This window comes from Neovison vison, chromosome X, assembly GCF_020171115.1.
Source record: "Neovison vison isolate M4711 chromosome X, ASM_NN_V1, whole genome shotgun sequence".
In the NCBI taxonomy this organism is placed as follows: Eukaryota; Metazoa; Chordata; class Mammalia; order Carnivora; family Mustelidae; genus Neogale; species Neogale vison.
In genome coordinates, this window is record NC_058105.1 from 38,209,206 (window position 1) to 38,232,949 (window position 23,744).

Genomic DNA, 23,744 nt, shown 5'->3' on the forward strand with positions numbered 1-23,744 from the left:
TTTGGAAGCTAGTCACTTTATTCGTTGGGTAAGTCCTTATGCTCCATCTAACTAAGGGGAAATAGCTACATAAATTATGTGGATTCTATGTGGTAGATTTGTCTTTTTTCCCATATTGATTTAGTCAACATTCATATTCACTAGTATGAATGTCTGGATATTTCTTGCAGACTTTTTAATTTTTTTAAGATTTTATTTTTTTAAGTGATCTCTACACCCAGCATGGAGCTCAAACCCACAACCCTGAGATCAAGAGTCGCATGCTCCATTGACTGAGCCAGCCAGGCACCCCCTTCCCCAGGCACTTTAATCTTTACAATAGGGTCTGGGGAGGGTGATTATGGCATGTAGTGGGCAGAGACCAGGGATACTGGTCCTATAGTATGCAAGATAGATCACCACAACAAAGAGTTGTCTGACCCAAGGTCAATGGCACTAAGGTTGAGTACCCTGCTCTAGAGCCTTTGATATTCTACTCTGTTAGATGGTACATATGGAAATACAACTTAAATATTAAAATCAAAGTCAATGACTGAAAGTTGTGTTTTCAGAGAACTTTGTTACAATGCATAAAATGAGTAATTCTTTGGGTGTTATATGAACACCAAATAAGAGATTTAGTCCCTCTAAGGCTCTGTGTAACAGAAATGAGCCAAAAGGTTGAGACAGTGACTCAGACTATTCAAATGCAGTGGTATCCTTCCCCCACCACCTCACCACTGAAAAAAACCAGTGCCTCAATGTGTACACATTGGTAGTCTGTGTTGAATGAATTAAATGAATATTGACTTAAGGTCTTAAAGTTGTCATGAGTCCATGAGTTCAGGGAATCAAAGAGATGCTTTGAAATGAGTCTGGAGGTAGGAAAGGTGAAATCAAAAAGAAAATGCTGTTGTCTTCAAAGTCTGACTTCTCTGTGCACGACAACTTTTCACTTCCTTGCCCTGCACTAGAGCAATGGTGCTCAATCCGTGTCAATATTTCACCCTTAAGACACTTGTCAACATCTGAGGATGTTTAAGAGGGGTCACAACCTTGGGGGACGGGTGCTACTGGCATCTAATGGGTAAAGACCAGGGATGCTGTTAAACATGCTACAATATACAGGACAGTTGCCCAGATAAAGAATTCTCCTGCTCTAAATGCCAATAGTGCCAAGGCTGAGAAACCCTGGACTAGAGAGGAAGAAAACAGTCTTCCAGGTTGATCACATTAATTTCTCACAACCAGAGAGAGGCATGGTTGTCTTGATATATCCCCTTTTAAGTTGTGTGTGTGTGTGTGTGCGCGTGTTTCAACAACCCCTTTTAGCTACAGCTTTGGCCAGGTTACCACTGGTGTTGAAAGACCTTTCAGAGCATAGATGTACCTGAGTAAAATCAAACTTTTTACCCTAGCCTCTAAAGCTCTGAAAAACCAGATCTTCCCTACCTTCATGTCTTCTTTCTATGGTCCTCTGCCCTTGGTTCTCTTGACCCATCCAGCTGCTCAAGGCCCAAGGCCAGACTGGCTTTATGACCCTTGTACTTAATGACTCCTCTACCTGGACTACTCTTCCTCTAGACCTGGGTGGAAAAGGCTGGCTCTTTTTCATCATTCTTAACTCAAACATCATCTTCTCAGCAAAGCTAATCTCCTAAATCTAAAGCACAGTCCCTTCCCCTACACACACCTATTTTGATTTCGTTTTATTTTCCCCATAGCACTTACTACTTTCTGAAATTGTCTTGTTTTGTCTGCTACATTACCACATAAGCTTCCTAGGGGCAGGGACTTTGTCTCTTTAGCTCAGTTTGAATCTGTGTGCCAACACCCAGTCTGGCATAGAGTCCAAGTTAAATAAATATTTGTCGAATGACTGAATGGATGTGAAGGCAGGAGTTGGGAGTAAATATTTAAAATTTCGGAAAATTCTGAATTCATAGACAATGTTTTGTGCTTCCTTAATCTCTTAAGGGAAAAAATGGAAATTGAGGAATAAAATCTCAAAAATATGGGATATTTTAAAAGAACTATTTGATCATAGGGGAAGAGAGGAAAAATAAAACAAAACAAAATTAGAGAGGGAAACAAACGATAAAAGACTCTTAATCATAGGAAACTGAGGGTAGCTAGAGGGAGGTGGTTGGGGGGATAAGGTAACTGGATGATGGACATTAAGGAGGGCATGTGATGGAATGAACACTGAGTATTATGTAAGACTGATGAGTCACCGAAGCCTACCTCTGAAACCAGTACTATGTTATATGTCAATTAATTGAATTTAAAATTTAAAAATAAAAAAATCCATTTGTAGTTTGAATGCCTCCTCAATTAGAAACACACTACATAGTTTATTAATTTCATTAAATCACAAAATGATTACAACTTGTTATACTGTATGTCAATGAAGACTTTATTCAGGTAATTCTGAATTTGGTATTGCATTAAAACCTAATTAAAATTTTCTTCCTAGATTTTTTTCTCATTTAAGAGAAGCAAAAAACCCCACGAGGACAGAAGAAAACAACACTGCTGAAGCCATTAGGTTTTAGGACTTAGGGTTTCACGCAGATATAGAAAACATTGTCTTAGAAAAGGAGCCAAGAGAAGTGAGCAAGAAAAACACCCTGCAACTCACTGAACATAAATTTTACCCCCAGGGACCTTTGTCTACTCTGTTTTATTTTCTGAGGTATTACCATCAGCGGTGTCCTCTCTGATGCTTCATTTCGTGAACTTTGGCAAACAAAGTTCGTAGTCTTTCACTTGGTTCTTTCAATGCAGATTTTTCATGATTTATGGAGGTGAAATTAACATACCATAGAATGAACCCTTTTAAAGCAGATGATTCAGGGGCACTTAGTACCTTCACAGTATTGCGCAGCCATCACCCCTGTCTAGGTTCAAAACTTTTCTGTGATTTCTATATAAAATCCTGTACGCGTTAAGCAGTGTCTTCTCCCTCCGCCTCTGGCGTCCAGTGTTCTGCATTCTGTCTCTATGGATTTACCTATTCTGGATGTTTTGTACAAAAGGAATCATATCATATGTCTGGCCTTTTTCACGTGTACCAGTGTTTCATTCATTTTTATGGTCAGATAATAGTCCATTGTATGGGTGTGCTACATTTGGTTTGTCCATTCGTAAATGGACGGGCATTTACATTTTTTTAGCTATTATAAATAATGTTCCTATGAACAGGGGTGTACCTGTGTTTGTTTGAATGCCCATCTTCAGTGACTTTAGATATATACTTTAGGCTTGGAATTTCAGGATTATACGGTAACTCCATGGTTCATGCTTTAAGGAACAGCTGAGCTGTCTTTTGCAGCACCTGTACTGTTTTTGCATCCCTGGTAGCAAGATGGGAGGTTTTCTCCCCATATCCTCGTGCAATACTTGAGATTTTCCTTTTTTTTTTTTTTAGTGGATGGGAAGTGGTACTTCATTGTGGTTTTGATTTATGTTACCCTTGAGACTAATGACGTGGAGCATCTTTTCATGTATTTATTGGTTATGTTCAATGTAGACTACTTCTGACGTTGGACAATTTCTGAACTTTTATAGTTTCTTTTAGATAGTGCGGAAGATAGATCAGAAGCAGACAGGAATGAGAGGGCTAGCGTCATAAGATTCTATTTGGCCGATGCCCCAAATGCCTTCCTGGCCCCCACCCCTGAGAATGTCACATTTCCCACAACAGTGGAAAGTTCCTTTCTGATAGCAAGTCTTACAGACCTTGAATATTTGCTGATACAGTTAAATGAAATAGCAGGAATGTCATAAAACTGACAGATGGGAATAAGGAAAGCCATGATAAACAGGACAAGTTGACTATCAAATTCATATGTCCACTGGTTAAGGAGGACATGGCAACCCGGAAGGGACATTTGTAGGTCTGCGCACATGCAGATAATTAACAAGGGTATTGGAAAGTTTTGTGGGACTTTTTTTTCCCCCCTAAACAAAATGTGAATGAGGAAAAAAAAAAACTTTCCCATCGAAATTTCTGCTTGCTTCCTCAGATATGTTCCACATAAATTAAACAGATCATATTTTTCTGTCTTCCTTAGACATTCCTGATTTTTTTTAAATCAAGCAATTCAGAGCACTTTATTTTATTTTATTTTTTTCAGAGCACTTTAATAGATATGGTTTTGGTAACTGTGCTTAAGGTTAGATTGTCAAACATCTGGGAAATCAATATGAGGTAGACAATGTAGCAAAGTAGGATGAATTGAGAGTTGATAGGAGATCTCTGTCCCAACCCTCAGTTCTGAAATGACTAGTTTTGTAACCTTGAATAAATTACTTAATCTCTTGGAACCTCCATGTCCTCATCTGTAAATAAATGAATGATCAGACTCTCCATTACCTTTAAAATCTTTTACAGCTCTGGACTTCTATTTGAGAAGTTCATGTGTTACGTGCTTTAAATTTCAAAGGCAGACGTGTACTCTTCCTTTGTTTGCACATATAGAAATTAAAACTGTTGCTTCAGTTCAAACCTGTATCAACAGAATACGTTTAAAAAGGAGCAAAGAAAAAAAGGGCCGAGAGACACAGACTTCTAAGTTCTGAAGCCAGGCTCCTCTTTATGTATTGGCTGAGTGCCTCAGCACACTTGTATGTGTGATGGTCTGTTCTCTGCCCTGAGGTTTCTTAATCTCCGTTTTGCAATGTGTGTCATAGATATTTGTTTATCAAACAGTGTAACTGACTCAGACAGGACATTGCACTATTTCCTAGTCAGTGGCTCAAGCATTTCTCACATGAACTTTTCCAGTCTTTCATTCTCTTAACTTCTGTGACTTCAGATGAGGGTACCTTGACTTTCACTTAATCGGATGATGCATTTTTTTTTTCCTGCAGGAGGGTACCAGGTTTTGAAACTTTTCCCCTCTTAACGTGTAGCTGAAAAGTTGTAATAAATGGTAAGGTGATCTGCCCTGCCAGCATAGGGGCCTTTCTCCAGCCCATCTGACACAGGTTCCAGGGAGCTCTGGGTCAGAGGAGCTCTGGGTCAGCTTGTTGTCAGAAGAGAACAATTAGCACCTTCAGTCCCTGAGGAGGGGTCAAGGATTTAAGATCTATCTGGGAGGGGTTAGGTTATCATTTGGGCATGACATAGGATGAGCTGTGGTAGTGCACTTGTGATGAGCTCTGGGTGTTGTACAGGAGTGTTGAATTGTCATGTTGTATACCTGAAACTAATATTACACTGTCTGTTAACTAGAATTTCATCTATCTATTTATTAAAGTTATTTATTTATTTATTTATTTGAGAGAGAGAGAGAGAGAGAGCGCAAGAGAGGGAACACAAGCAGGAGGAGAGGCAGAGGGAGAAGCAGGCTCTCCACTGAGCAGGGAGCCCAATGCGGGCTTTGATCCCAAGACCCCAGGATCAGGACCCGAGCTCAAGGCAGACGCTTAATGACTGAGCCACCGAGGCACCCCTGTTAACTGGAATTTAAATAAAAAACTTTTTTTTTAAAAAAGAAAAGGAAAAGAAAAAAATAAAATAAAAATGTAAAATAAATAAAATACAAAGGAGTGGAAGTGATGAAGGCATGGTCTTTGCATTAGTATTTCTTTCCAGTTTTAGAGGTTTTCTCAAGTTAAAAACAGTAGGTAAGATAAAGTTTCTATCAAAACTTATGATCACAGAACTTGATCAGGGAACTGATCTGATCTGTAATATCTGAAGACCCGCTTTTGATATTTTTTATTACCTTGTGGCTATTTCTTTTCTGTTAATTTGCAGACATAATTTGCTTTTGTGCTTTCCTTAGGTTTCTGTATTTAGTGTCTTTCTTTCAGCCCAAGATCAGCTTGTTTATTTCCAAAAAAGCAGCTGCTTCTACAAAAGGCTGGCAACAGGATAGAGTATGAGGTCCTGGGGAGGGAGGTGTAATTGAAGCTGAAGGGACTCTTAAGGTCAGTGTGCTCTGTTCATTGAAATTATCTCTCCCCAACTGTTTTCTCCAGTAGAATGTTAAAATATTATATTCCTGCCAAAAAACCTCCCCAAACTCAAATCCTAAACAAGAGAAACAACCTCTCCAAACTCAAATCCTAAACAAGAGAAACAACCTCTTCACCTTGAATCAAACACTATTTTGCGTTGGTAACTTATTTCAAAAATCATTTTATTTAATTTGATTTAAAATTAAAATTACCTTTATGATTTTACAGCAGATCAGTGCATGCATTTGTTTTCTTATTGGGGATTACTCATCAATGGGACTATCACTACAAATTACTGTTTTCAATTTCTACTGAAAATCAGATGGAAAAGTTTTGGTGATGAGTCAATTACCTTGAAATAATAACATTTGATTCAGTAAATCAACATCTAACAGTTATTTAAAGAAACCAATTAGAGAGACATGCAAATTGATATTCAAGGATGTTCGTAATAGCATCACTTATAGCATTTGAAAAATTTAGAAACCTAAATGCCCCACCCACTCACAATAGGGGACTGGTTAAATATATTATGTAATAGCCATGTGCTAGAATACTATGCAGCCCTAAACCTGGTCTTTAACTAATTTTTAACAACATGGGGGAGAGCTCACTTTCAGTGTCAAGTGAGGAAAAGCACACAATACTATACCGTTGACTCCTGAACAACATGAGTTTGAGCTCTATGGATTTACTTACACGTGGAAATTTTTCAATAAATACAGTAGAGTACTATGAATGTATTTTCTTTTCCTTACAATTTTCTTAATAACTCTTTTTTCTAATTTACCTTATTGTAAGAATACAGTATATAATATATGCAACATGCAAAATATTTGCTAATCAACTTTTTGTGTTATCTATAAGTCTTCTGGTCAGCAGCAGGCTATTAGTAGTTAAGTTTCTGGGGAGTCAAAAGTTATATGTAGATTTTTGACTGCACAAGGGATCAGCACTCCTTCCCCTCATGCTGTTCAAGTGTCAGCTAGGCATATGGAATGGTTGCAATTTTGGAAAAAAATACGCATGAGAAGAAGCTGGTGAGAAATACATCAAAATATTCATAGTGGCTCACTCAAGGCTGCAGAATTGTGGATTTAAAGAGCACTCTTGGTACGCCTGGGTGGCTCAGTGGGTTAAACCTCTGCGTTTGGCTCAGGTCATGATCTCGGGGTCCTTGGATTGAGCCCTGCATGGGCTCTCTGCTCAGTGGGGAGCCTGCCTCCCCCCCACTCTGTGCCTGCCTCTCTGCCTACTTGTGATCTCTCTCTCTGTCAAATAAATAAATATAATCTTAAAAAAAATAAAGAGCACTCTTTAGGGGTGTCTGGCTAGCTCAGTTGGTGGAGCATGTGACTCTTAATCTCTGGGTCATGAGTTCAAGCCTCATATGGGGTGTGGAGGATACTAAAAAAAAAAGGAGTAAAGATCGTTCTTTATATATTTTTGGTGCTTTCTGTTTTCTATAATGAATAGTTGTTACTTTTAGAAAAATACACAAAATTTTCAAACATTTTAATGAAAGGAAATTAAACAATAATGAGAAAGCATTGTTTACCTATTGGATTGGTAAGGTTTCTTTTTTTTAAATTTTACTTTTTATTTGTCACAGAGAGAGAAAGAAAAGGAGAGAGAGCACAAGCAAGGGAAGTTGCAGGCAGAGGGAGAAGCAGGCTCCCCGCCTGATCAAGGAACCTGACGCGGGACTTGATCCCGGGACCCTGGGATAGTGACCTGAGTTGAAGGCAAAAGCTTAACCGACTGAGCCACCCAGATATCCTGATTGATAAGATTTTTAAAGATTTGATAATATTCAATGTTTTCAAGGATACTAGGAAAATGGCACCCTTACATACTCTAAGTAGGAGTGTAAGATGGTTTGGTCCTTTTAAAAGACACCTTGATAGTATCCTTTAAAATTTCAAGAGCACATAGCCTTTGACCTAGCATCATTTCCAGTTACAGGGCTTAACTATATAGAGATGCTTGAACAAATATACAAAGATACTTGCACAGGGATATTAACTGGAGTATTGTGAAGAACTAGGGGGATATCCTAAGTGTTTGTTAAGAGGGATATGATGAATACATCATGGTACATCCATACTATGGAATACCGGGTAGCAGTAAAAAAAAAAAAAAAAAGTTAATTACTTAGCTATCTACATACAAACATAATACCATGGAATGATGTTTGTGATACATTATTAAGAGGATAAGGGCAATTTGGAGAGCAATATGTATAATATGTTCTCATTTTGAAAAATAAGTATATGTTACCCTGTATGTGCATGGCAAACACTCGGGAAGATGTGTATCAGCTTGTTCTCAGTTGTCATCGTCTCTGTAGAGCAGGACCCAAGACTCCTTTTACTTTATATACTTCTTTTAAAAAATATTTTATTTATTTATTTATTTATTTATTTGAGAGAGAGAGAATGAGAGAGAGAGCATGAAAGGGGAAAGGTCAGAAGGAGAAGCAGACTCACTGCTGAGCAGGGAGCCCAGTGCGGGACTTGATCCCAGGACTCCAGGAAGGCAGTCACCCAACCAACTGAGCCATCCAGGCGCCCTACTTTATATACTTCTGTTTGAACGAAAGAAGTGAACATGCCCTTCTTTTGTAAGAAAAAGAATAATAGAGATAAGCAGTAGAAAAGTAGGGCTTATAGTATGAAAATTTGCTTAAAATAGTCTTCCAGAAACGTATTCGTCCGTGGTGATGCCTAGCTACAAAGAGTTTGGATAATTTTTACATTAGGTCTCATTTGCATCATGTCTCAATTAAGAGAGATAACCAATTCATAAGCTGATCTGGGTTGCCCTATGTAATGTTTTGTCCATTGGCAACAAAATTAGATTTGTTGAACTCTTTCATAAATACTATTGAAATGAGCTCTCCAAAAGTTGAGGTTAGACCCTGAATCTGAAAGCTGCCTGTATAGATGGTCTGGATTAGATACAGAACCTAGCTAAAAGTGACTCAGAATCTTTGAGTTCGCCTTCCAGGTATTTGCTATCAATGTCTTCTTGTAGGAGGGCTTCCCCTGTGTTTAATGTAGAAGTAAGATGTTCCAAAATGAGAATTTGCTTCTCTTTTAGGTGGGTTTATGTGCTAATGAGATGGTTATGTGAAATATTACTTATCCAGCCATATGCACATTTTCCTCTGAAATAATAACAGTATCTACCTTGTAAGCTTACTGTGCGGGTAAAATGAAATAATGCCTGTAAAGTGTTTGGTGCAGTGCCCTGCACTGAGTAAGTATTTAATACCTGGTGGCCATTGTTATTTAAACATGTTGCTAAAGATTTTCCATTTGTATAACAATAACTTAGCCTGGACCCGTGCCACACACATCCAAGCAAAGGAGACAGTTTTATTATAACATTTTAGTTTGGAGAAGGATTGCTTTGAATAAATGTTCAAGGCTTAAGCAGAATGAATATGTAGGTATAATGAAGGGGTTTGTCCATTTCAGAGAAGGCATTAGCAAAAGGCATATTTAGAGGATTGAAGGGAATGGAGGTTTAGTGCACAGGTTACAGAGTGATTTAGTCAATGAAAGTGAGGGTGGTGGTTGTAGACCACTTAAGGAATTTAGCCCTTGGCTCTAAAGAAAGTCATTCAATAAACAGGAGAATCTGGACAAAGAGTGGTGTGGTGTAAACGGAAGAATGTGAATTTTGGTAACAGCTTCCTTTTTTCTCATCAGTAGAATGAGGAGATCATGAGGTCATACCTGATAATTAATTTTTACAAGCATGGTTTCATTTAATCCTCCCTTAGAAGAGCCCTGTGAAGGATAAACCATTATTAGCCCCAATTCAGAGATGAGGAGGCTGAGGCTTAGAAGACATTATGTAACTGGGTCCAGGGTGGTCCCCGTCCAAAGCCCACATAGTTTCGATGCTGCTCGTCTGCCTCTGAGTGGCCTTCCAGCTCTGGTAGACAATGATTCTGAGTCAGGGACATTTGAAAATGTTGTCGTTATTTGCCTTGTCTTTTAAGAATGGAAGATGAAATAGAACGTTTTGGTATGTGAAAGGGAAAGGAAAATGAAGAGAGACCGAATATGAGTTATGATGCCAGTGACCTTTCTTCTCCCCTAAAATTATTGGGCTAGAATCGTACAGAAAGGGAATAAAAATACACTAAAGGTAATTTCCATGCTGTTCCAATAACACCCACAGCCCATTTCATTTGCCTCCTGCCTTAGGGATAATCTGAATATTTTGTTCTCTTTTGCGTTTTGGGAAGGTTACTAAAGCAGTTTGCAAGGACACTGGGAGGAGTTTATTTAGAGGGGATAGGAGCTCACTTTTAAGAGGACGAAGAAGGAATTAGTAAGACACATTGTAGTCAAGTTCCATTAAACCCCTGCTGGGATTTTGATTTGAACTGCACTGACTTTATCGATTAATTTGGGAAGAATTGAGGCTTTACAATACCATCCTCTTCCATTCAGATGCATGGGGTGTCTTTCCCTTTGTTTTGGTGTTTCCGTGAATATAAAAACCTGCCAAATGTGCTGGAATGAAAAGAAAGGGCTCTTTGGAAAAATAAAAGGATCACTTCTCAAACAACAACATCTAGATCTAGCTACTAGGCCTCTGACCAGTTTTGAATAGAGTAGCTTGGGTTATTATTTATGTTCACAGTAAGATCATCTCCTGTCTAGGTTTCTGATTTCACTCGTTTCACACAAGCCATCGAAGACAGTATTTGGCCCAGTGGTTGGGCCTGAAAATAAAAGAAGGCCTTGCTCAGGACAAAATATAATATAACTTGTCTATGCAAATATTATTGTAAAGTCCTGCTGCTTGTAGTTGGACCACAGGAAGAAGTTACATTTTACAAACCTGTGCAGTACGTTTAACACGAAAAGCCTTGTTACACGGTCAATGAAGAGCGGTTGTTTTCTGTTTTCAGGAGCAGCCTGGCTATCTGTTTCAGCTTCTTGTTACAGGAGAGTCAAGTGAGCAAGGCCCAAGTATGAGTACCTGCTAACAGAGCTGTTGCGTTGAATTCCACTTGGTTTCGAACAGTTTTATTTTCAGGCTTTTCGTTCTTTTTATGTTGTAGTTTAAATCTGTCCACTGTGCCGTCTATTTTCCTGTTTTCCATTTCCATATGTTGATCTCTTCGGTTTCTAATTGGGTTGGCAGTCCCAGGCAAGATTTCATTCTGAGGAAGACTGATGTCCTGGTAAATGCTGTCATCCAGGAGTCAGAGGACCCATGGTAGGAAATCCAGGCTCTGTTACTAGCTAGTTGTGGGACTAGACAAGTCATTTAACCTGGATCTATTTCTCCACCTGTAAAACAGCGATAATAATACCCTGTCTTCCTAACTGGTAAACAACTGTGCAAATGTTCTCTCTAAAATGTCAGGCAGCCGGCTGGGGGAATGTTTTGTTCCTGGGTAGGAGTGTTGGAGGGTTTCTGATGACAAGAAGTTAAACAAGGTTTATTTTGACCTTGAAGACGTGAGAAAGGAAAGCTAGAAATTGTATGGAGCTACCTGGTTTCATTTTTGGGGATGTAGCTCTTCTTCAGTCTTTGTCCTGGGTGTGGTTCACTGTAGAGCAAAGAGATGTGGTCTATGATAAAGGTAGCCCCAACTGTCTGTGTTAATGAATAACTTAAGTGATAAAGATCTTGAAAAATTGAAAGAGTTTCTGGGTCTGATAAGTAGATCTATATCTCTATTATACACATGGGTCCATGCATAGGTATGTATGTATACAAAGTCATACATACCAACAAAAACAGATAGCTTTGGGCTCTTTCTTTGATACCTTTTAAAGTTGGAGCAACTTCAGTAAGCTAAGGGCTCAGTGTTCAGGGGAGATTACCTAGTCGAAGAGGTCTGGGCTAAATGACAGTGAAGGAAATGGACAAAAGTACTCTTTATTTTATTTATTTTTTTTAGAGATGGAGAGAGAGGCTGAGAGAGAATCCTTAAGCAGACTCCAAGCCCAATGCAGGGCTCTCTCAGGGGCTCTATATCAGGACCCTGAGATCATGACCTGATTGGAAATCAACAGTCGGAGGCTTTTCCCAGCTGAGCCACCCAGGCACCTCAACAAAAGTACTCTTTAATTATAAGTCCTTTTTCTTCCCGGTCCAATGGATTGACTTATGTGCTACACTGGGTTTGTTCTGTGTCTGTATTTTAATTCCATGACTGGACACTAAATTCGTTGAGGGCAGAGATGATCATTCCTTCTACTTCATTTGTGTTAACCCTGTTATGGAGGCTCTGTACTCTGCAGGTACCTAGTGAATTATATAGCTAACAAATGATTACTTATTTCTGGTATTACAAGATCTCTCATAAAATAAACACAACAAACTCGTTGTTTGAAGTCCTGAACTTTCTAGGTCAGCATCGAAAAAGGAAGTTCATGACTGCCATAGTAAAAGTTGTAGGCATATTATAGGTAGGTGGGTTGACCTGTTGGAAACTGGCTGAGTAATCCTACTTCAGAGTAAGTAACACAAAAGAGCTGTAGTTCTATGTGCTCCAATTGTGGGCCTCTCATCACGCATAGTGTCACCTGGGATGCTTATTAAAAAATCAAATTTCCCAGACCCACTCAGACCCTAATCACAGTATCTGGAGGTTGTAGCTCCAGGCACCCATATTTCAACAAGCACCCCAGATGATTTGGATGCATACTAAAGCTCCAGAACGACTGTAGTCTGTAATCTGAAAGGGTGACACACACATGTGTAATTCTATGGGAAGATGGAAAACAGCAAGAGAAATGAAATGACCACTACTAGCAGGGAGAGGAAGCTAGTCCTCCATTTTGCATCAGGGAGCTTGGAAGAATATTGGTGCTTTAATCCTTCTGGTGATACATTCTAGGCAGCTTGTCGTCATGGTTCATTTACAGTTATGGTCTGTCCCTTTTGCAGTCCTGAAACAGTTCACCAGAATCTTACTTTTAACAGCTATCTCTTGAATCTCTTGGGAATGGTATTTGTAAGACCAACTCCTAAGCCATGATCATGGCCAGTAAAATGTCACAATGCGCTCCTTATCAGTTGTGGGCTCTTTGGCCATGACCCCTGCGGTGGAAAGGAAAGGCGTCAAGGGAACACGCCCCCCCCCCCGCCCTCATCCAAGTGGTAGTTCACAAATGGGAGGGAGCGGGGTCTTAACGGAGTGAGAGGCGAGGTAAGAGAACGGAGGCAGTAGCTCAGGCGTGGAGGAGCAGGATGTCTTTAATCAAAGAATAGGATCTCCGTCGGAAGAAAGAGTAGAAGTCCAAAGATGAATATCTCTAAAGGGCAGCTGGAAGATGACCCGAGGGGAACTTTCCTCCCGGGGCTGAGTCCTAAGAAGGGAGCACAGGTGCCGGCGTGGGCGCGCTCCAAGCCTCGCTGAAATCAGATAGGCACTAGGCCCTTCCGAAAACACAGTTGATAAGGCGGCCGGCTCTCCCAGCGGCTCCGAAGCCGGAGCGAGAGGCTGCAGCAAGCCAGTGAGGAGCCGTTAGCCGACTCTGCTTGCTCTCAGCGCCCCTCCCTCGTTTCGGGAAGCCAGCCGGGCCCCGCCTCCGCTGCTGACGTCCGGGGCGAGCGGAGGCGGGAGCGTGGGTGGGCCGAGACGTCCGCCGCCCCCGATTCGGCCGGCTCAGCCACACCACCGCGCGCCCCCGCTCCGCCCGCCCCTCCGGGCGCGTCTTTTCCGGGCTCGCGCCGCGCCGCGCCTCGTCCCGCCTCCGCCAGCCGTCCGGGTGCGCGCGCGCCGCTGCGGCTTTTTCTCCGGCCTCCGCGGCGCGCCCCTCCTCGCCCCAGCGCTAGCGGGCACGCGGCTCTTCCGAGGGCTTCCGAGTGCCAGGCGCCGGCCGGCTGCGAAGACACGGGGGGCCGTGTCTCCGGTGAGTAGCCCCAGCTGCCCACCCCTGTCGGAGTCGGCGCCCAAGCTCCGGCGGCCCTGCCGTCCCACACCTGAGCCCCGCGGAGGTGGAGGGGACGTCCCAGTTCCCGGAACCGGCTCGCTTTCTCCTGGAGCCCGGCCGAGCTACCCGCCCGCCTGCAAACCTCTCACCCCACCTCCCCCGGGGCCAGGAAGGTTCCCGGGGTCTCTGCATCGTTTCCTCCGCCGAAGTCCAGGGTCCTAGGGGGCCCAGCCTGCCCCTCTTCCTGCCGCCCACCGCCCCCCACCCCGCGAGAGCCAGAAGCATCCTCCCGACCGGCCTTCTGGGCTTTGCCTTGACCCTTTCTGAAGGAGCACCTCAGGTGCTTCCAGACCTCCAAACGACCTTTAGGGTGCCCCTCGACCTCAACACCACCTTGTCCCCTCTGGATGGATATGGCTCCGAGGGCTAGAGGATCTCTCTGGCCCTGGCAGCATCCGCCCTTTCGATTTGAGGGATGCCCTGGCTTCCGATATCCTTTTAGCTTCCGTATCTTTAGGTATGTTAGAAAACAGCTGAATTCTACCAGAAGCATGCTCGTATTTTTTCCTGTCTTTCTATCTACATCCCTGTCCTCATGAATGCTGTATATTTAGCATGAGCTTTATTCACTTCCTCTTCCTCTCAGTTGAGTACCCTACAGAAAAAATTGCAGCCGATGTCTATAGCACATAGAAAAATCGAGGAGAATATGATTCATTGCCTAACCCCCATCAAGGGGTTACATATTTTAAATAGGACGTCATTTCTCCTCTGCACTCCAACATCTCCTCCTTCAAAGGCATTTTTCCACGCTCTTGAAATGAATTTTGCTCTAGTGTCTCACCTCAAAATAATCAGTCATTGCTCCAAGAAACGACGGTGAGATGCAGAATAAGGGCAAAATGGCATTTGAAAAAATGAATCGCTTTGAAAGAGTAAGCAGTCTGCTTTATTGGTTACTGGCTAAATCGACGCCTCTGTTCATGTACAAAAATGAGGATGTGGACTAGAGCACAAATAAGGTTCTTGCAGTGTGATTCTAGGACTTCTAAATTCATGCTTAGTTCCATATTGCTGCATAACGGAGATTTAACCTAATTAAAGCCCCATTTCCTGGTAGTTAGTTGCTTGTCACTTTAGTTTTTCTTGGATTTTGCTTCTTAATACTTGTAACTGTTCTTGATACATATGGCTGTGTGCAAGTGGCGATTCAATTACAGTACTGTCCGTGAGCCTATCAGTCAAGCTTTTTATCGCATAAACCTCTTCTTGAATTGTAAAGTAGCTCTCTTTTTCAGTTGGAGCCACAAAAGTGTAAGACATGTAAGCCTCCTGTTAGAATTAACACCCTCGCCACCACTTGGGTGGAGGATGAAACAGTAGACCGTTAGTGTACTTGTGCCATAGGGTAAAGTACCATTTTGTTCTGATATGGGAGGTAATTTGACACTTCAAAAATCCATGGGGAGGTGTAATGCAACATTAAAAAAGAAAGTTTTCCCTCTGAAAACCCTATTTTAAAAAAAGCGATTCAGATGAACATTTTTGTATGTGTTTTGGGTAGGGGTGGGATGGGTGGAGGAGGAAGGAGAGTCTTGCCCAATTCAGTAAAAAAAAAAAAATGAATTGGGGCTTGGAGAGGCTCTGGATCCAGCTCTAGCTAATTGTATAATCCTGGACATCTCACTTAGCCTCTCTTCATTTTTGCATCAGTAAAAGCGCTGTGGTGATTGACAGAGTGAACCGTAAGCCCCCTAATTTGAATTCTTCTTATACTGGAAAATATATACATAATGAATCTGTATATGTGATTATATGACATATACAAGTTTATTAAGATTATATAAGTTGCATTAATGTTGTGCCATAAGTTCTTAGTTATACCAGTTGTCTAGAATGTTTTTCTCAAAGATCTGCATATACCTGTTCCAGTGTATGTGTGCATCATTCTTAATTCATCCTTATCAAATGAGGGGGGACCATATGCGGAAGTCTATAAATTGGGAAGCATTTTACAAAAGTCGAGTATTGTTAACTTCTGCTTGCAAGTGAAATGTGTGCATTTTACACTTTTTAAAAAACGTTCGTGGCCTTTAGAAGTTTGAAAGTGAATGTGTCCATGCAGCCTATTGCCTTGTAACTTCAGTTGACTAGGAACTTTAAAGAATATGCTGGCATCTCATTCTTTCATTTATCGCTCATTGAACTTATCTCGTTCCTTCAGCTGTCACTTATTTTGTGCCAGGCCACTAGGATATGATGGTTAAGAAAACCATCTTTATGACTTTATAGTCTGGGATGGTTATGGGAGGGTTGTAAAGAGATAGATGTATATACAGTTTATTTTTATTAACAGCAACAACAGCATTCAAATCAGGGACACAAACAAAATCCTGGGGACCTCAGAGCTCCATAGGGAAGGAGGAGATGATTATATTAATTGTAGCCTATAGCTTCTCTTCCTGGCATCCTTTTCTCCCCCTTCCTTGACTTTAAGTTCCTGAGATGGTAGCAAAAATAAAAGCTTTATTTTTCCACTCCCATCACTGGCTGGTGTTCTGTACTTCTTTTCATTGTCTTTTAGCTGTTCATTTTTGAGGTAGCTGTAGATTCTCATGCAGTTCTAAGAAACAATACCCGTTATCTAACTTTCCCCAGTGGTAACATCTGCATAGCCCTAGTATAATATCACAACAAAGGAACTGAAATAGATACAATTCATCCACCTGGTTCAGAGAGATCACCAGTTATTCATGCACCCATTTGCCTGTGTGTATTTAGTTCTGTGCAGTGTTAATCACATGCGTAAATGCATGTAACCACCTCCAGGGTAAAGATACAGTTGCATCACCACGGGGATCCCTGGTGTTGCCCATTTATAGCCACAGCTATCTCCCTCCCTCGCTCGCTGATCCCCAGCAGCCACTAATCTGTTTTCCATGCCTATAATTTCATCATTTCAAGAATGTTATATAAATGGAATCATGGAGGATATAACTTCTGGAGATGGGCTTTTTTTTAAAAAAAGATTTTATTTATTTATTTGACAGAGAGAGAGAGAGAGATCACAAGCAGGCAGAGAGGCGGGCAGAGAGAGAGGGGGAAGCAGGCTCCTCACTGAGCAGAGAGCCCGATATAGGGCTTGATCCCAGGGCCCTGAGACCATGACCTGAGCTGAAGGCAGAGGCTTAACCCACTGAGCCACCCAGGTGCTCTATACTCAGGGTAGTGCCCTGGAGATTCTTGGAGGGAGTCTACCTTGTATCCAGGTAGTTCGTTTTCAATGGTGAGTCGTATTCCATGGTATGGATGTGCCCCTTTGCTGTGCCGTATTCCATGGTGTGGATGTGCCCCAGTTTGTGTTACCTTTCACCGATTGAAGGACATCTGGTTGTTTTCTGGTTTTTGTTCTGAACCAATTATAAATAAAGCTCCTATGAACGATTGTGTACTGGTTTTTGTGTGGACACAAATTTCCATTTCTCTGGGCTAGAAGCCTAAGAGTGCAGTTTCTGGTGGTAAGGTAGTTGTATGTTTATTTTAAAAGCAACTGCCCAACTGTTTTCCAGAGTGGCTGTACCATTTTGCATTCCCACCATCCGTGTATGAAGGCTCTTCATCCTTGCCAGCATTTGCCATTCTTACTATTTTCTGTTTTAGCCTTTCTGTTTGGTATCTAGCGGTATCTTGTCATAGTTTTAATTTTCATTTCTCCGGTGGCTACTGATGTTGAACATCTTTTCATGTGCTGATTTGCCATCTCTGTATCCTCTTTGGTGAAATGTATGTTCATGCATTTTGTCCATTTTCTTGTTATATTTTTTTTAACTGTGGAGTTCAGAGAGTTCCTTATATATTCTAAATACTAGTCCTTTGTTAGGTATGTGGTTTGCAAATATATTCTCCCAGTCTGTAGTTTGTCTTTTCATCCTCTTTACAGGGAGTTTCAAGGAACAAAAGTCTTTAATTTTGATGAAGTCCAGTTTATCAATTTTTCCTTTTAGGGGTAGTGCCTTGGGTGTCAAGGGTCTGATGTGCCTTTGTTACTTAATTTTACTGCTTGCTGTTCTGTAGAACATTCGATATTTCTGTAAGCAGTGGAGCTTTTTTCATTTCAACCATCCTGGAGCTCAAATGTGTTCTGTGAACAACTGGTCTTGATGGCTTGCAGTGTGAATACGTACTCACACATGCTCTTGCTATATTAAAGTGGCTGCCATCTTTTGTCCCTTGAAAATATTCTGCCTTACCGGGCTGTGAAATGTTAAAATTAATATTTTAAAATTAAGTCAGTATGATGTGCCAAGGAGATTTTTGGTTTCACTTTCTAAATTAAAACTATTTTGGCAAAACTGTATAGTTCTTTTTTTTATATCAAGGTTTCTGGTAAGTAAGTGATCTGAAGAACAAATTTGTGTTCTCATTTAAAGTTTACTTCTGTGTTTCGAGTACTGTGGTCATGAATCTTTACTGGAGGCTTTTTACACTCCGTGTTGATTACCAGAATAATGAATAAAAGACTGATGAATTTGTACGTCTACAAAATATATTTTGTATATTTTCCTTTTAGAGTAGTTACTTAGTGTTCATTTTCACTTTCTTTAAAAGTAAGCACTGGCTTTAAAGTGGCTTACAATTTTATATTTTGAACAGTGGATGTACTCCTTTTATGAGAAGAACTTACAGGAAAAGTTTAGTGATTAATTTTTAGAGTATTCATTTCTGTAAGATGGTACTGAAAGTATTACTTGTTCCCTCAGTGTCACCATATTTGCTCAAATAAGTGTACAGCTAGGGGAGTGTATTCTAATTTGATAGAGATCAATCATTGGTGTAAGGCAAGGGCTGACAAAATACTCCGGCATCCAGATCCTGCCCACCACCTGTTTTTGTAAATCAACTTCTGTTGGAACACACCACATCCACTCATTTATATATTGTCTGGCTGCATTCAAAATGCATTATTGGAGTCAAAACAGAGAATGTATGACCCACCAAAGGGTATTTACTCTCTGGTCCTTTATAGACAAAGTTTACCCAGAGATAAAGCAGTGTTATAAATTACTGAGTCTCTGTGTTATAAAGGAAATTCAGCAGACTTTACCTGGACTTTTAGTACCTTTTCGTTACATTTCTGTGGGAAATTGTGGTTCAGGAGAATGTACTCATTTTCTTCACTAAGTCTACAAGGACCTGTGGTCTAGGAGCAGCATGAAGGAATGGATAGGAGGGTGGAAATGTGGATTTTATTGTTCTTGTTAAGTGTGGGTGAGTTCAGTGTGATGTAGATTTTCAGCTGGTGAGATTCAGAAAGAGGTCTATGCATTTGTGAAGTCTTTCGGAGGACCCCACTGTAAGCCAGAGTGCTTGTGACCGAGCCAGGTAGGGCAGTGCCCTTGTTCCTGCTCCCAGCACTGCTCACTAACCTTTGAATACACCGTAGTCCAGGCCTGGCAAGCTGAACTTAGACTGTTGGCTTACTGTTTTGTTTGCGTAGCTTTCTTTTGTCAGTTTGAAGTTGACACTTGAATTTTCTTAAATGCCCTGTGGGTGCTGTTGAAAATGGTAGCTGAGTTAAGAGGGTTGGCTCTACATTGGGAAAGAGATGTATCCCTGCCTCCCATCATATACAAAAAGAAATTAAAGATGTATTTCAAAAATTCAGGTATATGGTTGAAAAACTTCTGGAAAGCAACAGACAACTGTGACAGATTAAAATGCAAGTGATGGGACTGGGGGATATGCCACTTACATATGCAGTGGAAGGTTTAATTGACATCTCCCTCACCGACTCCCCACATGAACGATGCTCTTCATTTCCTTTGTAAAATGCATGGCATTGAGCACTTGCTGTCAGTAGGTTGGTCTCCAGTATGCCAGTATGCTTGAGGACCCACCATTAGAATAGATACTTTTATTACTTAACCTATAAAAATTTATAGATGAAATAATATGATGTCTGGGGTTTGCTTCAAATTTTGTGGGGGGTTGGGGGAGGTACAGAGTGCATAGAGATGTAAAAAAATAAAATTCAGCACATGTGAATAATTGTTGAAGCTGGGTAATAGTTATATTCAAGTCATTATAAAAAAACAAATAGAGTGTTTTGTAGAGTTGATGAAAGCAAGTGACTACTGTCCAGTTAAGTGTGGGTAAGACGATAAAAGATCTGTATAAAATAAGGATAAAAATCTAAAGTTTTCTTCACTCATAGTGCTTTGTAAATGTCTTTTAAGTTCTTTGAAGTTATATGTTTTCTAAAAATTCAGTTTAAATTTCTTCACTGTTAGTGGGCCTGGAGTTAAAGAAAAAGGTCTTGGCCTCTTTGCCCTCTATCAAAAGTTTGAGGAACATGTGTGCATTTACTGCTAATGAAATGAAGATAAAATGAAATGTTTGTCATGTGTGTATTTTTTATGATTGTTTACTTTAATTGACCTTTTCAATAACTAATCAACTGTTCCGAATAACATTAGATAAAAAGGCTTCTACTATATACTTTGGTTTCTCTGCAGATCGCATAGATCTTACACCTTTTACTAAAAAAGTCTTCTGCTATGTAATACCCACTTTATGTAAAGAGCTCCTGAAAATCAATAAAAAAAAAGGCACACATTAGAAGGTTATGAATTGGCATTTCCCAGAAAAAGAAATAAAAATGATGAATATGAAAAAAGATGCTCAAGTTCCCTCTAGTAATTAGGGAAATGAAAACCATTTTTCACCAAATACATTGGCAAAACTAAATATAATACCCACTTTTAGCAAAAAAGTGGGTACTATCATACACTGTCACTGAGAGTGCAGATTGTATAGCTTCTTGGTAAAAAATACCCACATCCTCTCATTTTAAAATGTATGTGTATTTTGGCCTAGCAATACTGTTAGGAACCTAGGGAAATATCTGCACATGTGTATAAAGATATGTATAAGGTTTCACTGCGGTGAAACTGGTTATAACAGTGAAACCTGCAGAGCAACCTGAATGTCCATCAATAGGGGAATGAGTTGAATGATAATATGCTGGTCTATGGGATCCAATAGGGCTATTAAAGGAAAGAAACCCTCAGATAGACCTATGTAATAACTGACATAGGAGTTCCAAAGTACACTGTTAAAAGAGGTAGGGGAAGGAGGCTGTCAGCACTGTCCACATACCATAATTCCACTTACCTAAAAACAACAGCGGACCCTTACTATGTGTGCGGATGATACAAAAAGGTCCAATTGATACACATCCTGAGTGCTTATCTCTGGGGGGAAAGGGAGTGTTGTTAAAGAAAGGCAGTCTAAGGGATACTTTAGTTTTTGACCCTGCACAATTCTATGGTGAGTTTCTAAATTTGTGATTACTGTTTTACCAGTGATTATACAGATGAATAGTCTGACACATTTACACTCTGGAGGGTGCTCGCACCCCAGTCCCGATGTTGTGCATTATACAATGACACCATGCTAGAAACTCAGTGCCTTGTGTTTAGTGAGTACTCTGCTACTTTTTTGGTAATTTCTCCCTTTGGTAAAGTACTATTTGTATCTTTTAGATTTTCTACACTAAAAATTTAAGTACAAAGAAGTATAAAGGCACTGTAATTCCATACCCAGAGAGATCTATTGCCAATTTTTGGTTATATCTGTTTGTGCACACATTCTGTATACACATGTGTAGGCACTTACGCACATACATAGGCACATGTGCAAAAGTGTGTCTTTCTGCAAAAATGGATTCTTACAGCATAGACTGATTTGTAACTCACTTCCTTCAACGTGGCATTATATCATGAGCATCTTTCATAATGGGTAACTTTGAGTGAGTGAAAAAGACCTCTTGGTGGGAAATGAAAAACACTGCCATGTAAATACAGTGTTCTCGTTAAAATAACTGGTTTCTAGGGCAAACTATAATCTTAAAAAAAAAGTCATGGTTACCAAAAGTAAATAGCCATGGAATTTTAAAATTCTCAATGTTGAACCAGATCAGTTCTGTTTTGAATTTAACTATGAGCATGTACTTTCTTTCTTTCTTTTTGATTTTATTTATTCATTTGACAGACAGAGATCACAAGTAGGCAGAGACAGAGATGGAAGCAAGCTCCCTGCTGAGCAGAGAGCCCAATGTGGGGCTCAATCCCAGGACCCTGAGATCATGACCTGAGCCGAAGGCAGAGGCTTTAACCCACTGAGCCACCCAGGCGCCCCATATAAGCATGTTCTTTAAATTGTAGTTACTAGTAATGATGTATAAGTTCAATGTATCAGAATGTAATTAACAATCTGTTTTGAGTGGAGTTTTGTTTTGTTTTGTTTTTTAAGAAGGGGAAAGAGAGGTGAGGAACAGAGGGAGAGGGAGAGACAGACTCTTACGCAGGCTCCCCGCCCAGCACAGAGCCCAACATGGGGCTCCATCTCCCAACCCTGAGACCATGACCTGAGCCAAAATCAAGAGCCAGATGCTTAACTCCAGGCACCCCAAGGAGTTTGGCTTTTATAAGTATTTTAAAGGATTTTAATAAGGATTTTAGAACTGAACTTGAAGAGTTACTTTGATTTAGAGAAAAACCAACTGTTCCAATTTTTGGTAAAGATGTGGGCATAATTGTATTCTTTTACAAGTTATAAAGGTGAAGAAAATCTAGGTTCTCTGTAACGACATGAATCCTTGTCTAGGATATCTCCATCTGTAGTGTATACAACTGAATATTAGAACTGTGTTGGTGGATCATATTTGATTTGGGCATGTATGTATGCATTCTGCTCTCTCATGTCATCTAGGAACATTAAAAAAAAAACTTGAAGTCATCTCTACACTCAACGTGGGGCTTGAACTCACAGCCCCAAGATCAAGAGTCTCATGCTCTTCTGACTGAACCAGCCATGAGCCCATCTGGAAGCATTAGTTAGTGCTCGCTTCGGCAGCACATACACTAAAATTGGAAGCATTAGTTAAGCACATCCACTGAAGGTTCATTACAGCTTCTCCTGGGTTTATGCTGTGAACTTAGAAGTGAAAATTTTTACCTTATTTTACGTTACACTGAATACTTTTTGATACTTTAACCATTTTTAGTGAATTCAATGGACTACCAAAAGAAGAGTCTCCCTTGCCAACAATGGTGTGAATGTGAAGACCCATGGTAGATGCTCTTGTTTTTGCTGTGGTAATTAAAACAGTGTCCCTGTTCTCCAAAGCTGTGCATCTCGGTTTTTTGGAAGCTGATTTTGCAATATGAGGATTTTTCTCTCGTGGGTGCTGTCAAGGGGGCAGATTTTACAGGAGAGTCAGGATAGAGGGACTGTATTTCCCACTTGATTAATGAGGGGCATGTGAGACTCGACTGTTACAGAGGTGTTGAAAATGTTTCTGGTAGATTCTATGGGTTGTGAGGTGAATGCAGTGGAAGGCTTGGGAAAATACCTGGTTTCTCTTAGGTATTCTGTGCATTGCCTTTAATATGTGGTTAAGGGATTTTAATATGATTAAAAAGCAAGCAGTGATAGGGTTTCGAAGGACCACTCTCCTACAGGTATCCAGATGAGGAGTCATCAAAGAAAATCTAGAGAAATGAGCAGAGCTGCTACCATTGAGATGGGGATCATTCACTAGGCTCAGAATATGTCAGCCGTTTCTGCTTCTCAGATGAACTGAAAGCTCAACATTTCCCTCAGACAGGAAACAGGAACTTGGTGAATGAGCTTAAAATTCAGTTGTGGCTTTGAAAACTGGAGAGAAGACAGAGCTAGTGCTAAGGTCTCGTGGGATGAGCCCAAATAAAAGATGTTGTGTTCCACATGATCACTGAAGATACAGAGAAGTTGCTTAAAAGAATAGTGGAAAAATCCTAACTTGACTGAGGGGCCAAACTGGATAGAACTAGCTAT

The 23,744-nt window shown here is 40.5% G+C and overlaps 1 protein-coding gene across 4 annotated transcripts in view; it reads left to right on the top strand.

Moving 5' to 3' along the window:
• Window positions 1-23,744, top strand: part of ACSL4 (acyl-CoA synthetase long chain family member 4) — a 114,703-nt gene that overhangs the window by 18,621 nt on the left and 72,338 nt on the right. For 2 of the 4 annotated variants that reach the window (XM_044235810.1, XM_044235811.1), the window contains exon 1: window positions 13,738-13,844. The exons of 1 other annotated variant lie outside the window; for it this stretch is intronic. The gene's annotated coding sequence lies outside the window, so the exon portion shown is untranslated. Of the gene's footprint in view, window positions 1-13,736; window positions 13,845-23,744 lie in introns of those variants that run through there. One more of the 4 variants, XM_044235808.1, reaches the window with a different exon arrangement.